The sequence below is a fragment of the Podarcis erhardii genome, assembly GCF_964252035.2.
Source record: "Podarcis erhardii genome assembly, chromosome: 1".
NCBI lineage: Eukaryota > Metazoa > Chordata > Lepidosauria > Squamata > Lacertidae > Podarcis > Podarcis erhardii.
Genome location: NC_138497.1, coordinates 57,866,558 through 57,868,070, shown reverse-complemented (window position 1 = coordinate 57,868,070; position 1,513 = coordinate 57,866,558).

Genomic DNA, 1,513 nt, shown 5'->3' with positions numbered 1-1,513 from the left:
GTTCACCATCCATACAATATTAATATTTGTAATCTGTCTCATTCTTTTGTCTTGGCCCAAAGCTTATTTCTGTTTCAAAAATCAGGATACATACTTACGACTGAACATATTTTCACCTTTAAAAGGAGGGGGTGGGGAACCACAGGCCCAGGGCCTGAATGTGGCCCTTCTGGCCTTCCTATCTGGCCCTTGGACTATCCTCAGACTATATCCCCCCCTCTAGAAAGCTTGGTTTGTATGTGGAAACGTTCATTTCAGTTCCTACTTAGCTATGTAACAAAACTCAGCGTGGAAGGTACTGTCATAGACTAACTTAGTTCACTTGGTTGGGAACTAAATGCTGTTCTGGGTTTCTCAAAGGAAGAGTGAGATGGAAATGTAACAAACACAACAAATAACTACACCATAGCCCTGTGAAATCTGTTTAATTGAATCAGCTAATTGTGCCGAACGTACCATTCAGTAGCACTTCCTGTATTCTTAGTTATGTTAAATCCTCCGATCGCATTCCAGGCTCAGGTGTGCATTGGCCTTTAGTGCAGGTGCTTCTAGCAATTTAGGATTATCATAACATATATTATTAACCTCCTTATAAATTAATTTAAGACAAAGCCACTTCCAAATTACCCACTGAAATTAAAGAACTTGTGCCCACACGTTGCTGGTCTGACTTTGCATGTTCCAGTAAAGCTTTACATCAAAGCAAATCTTGGTTCAGTTTTACAAGTAGATAAATTCAGAAGGTTTTGTTTGTTTATTTATGCAAAGGAATGTTTCTGTTGTTAGCATGTTATCAGATGCATTACAGAATATAAATGCATGCCCGTGAAGGATGTATTTTAAACTGTGTATCAGTATGTGTGCAAAATAGCAGATATAAAGGCACATATAATCTCATGGTTCTGGGTAAATTTAACCACATGTAGATTTCTTCCTTCCTTTTTTGACTTAAAATTTTAGCATCAACAGGAAAAGAAACCCAAGATGACTAATGCTGTTGACTTGATAGTCCTTAAATTATACCTTAAAAAAAAAAAAGGCCTGAGAAGCAACAGCTGAAATGGAATTTGAAATATAGTTGCTGTATTTTAGCACACATTGCCCCATGAACAACAATGACCCAACCAGAATTACGTGTTTACCTGTCTCCTTCTGTGCATTTTCAAATGCTGGATGTTGCTTAAGGGATATTTAATTACACTACAATCCTATGCATCTTTAGTTAGAAGGAAGTCCCACACAGTTCAATGAGCCCTCCTCTCATTTTGAATATCCCATGTTTTGTAATTTGAATCACATTTGAATACATTATATTTCATTATTTATTGCAGACCCTCCACATGTCCCTATTTTCCAGGGGCAGTCCTGGATTTACAGAAGCCATCCCAGTTTCTGATTTGATTCCAGAATGTCCTGCTTTTCCTTAGGACGTCTCTATTTTCATTGGATAAATATTGGAGGGTATGAAGTTATGCGACCCCGGAGCCTAGGAGATAAGTAACTATACAACCTT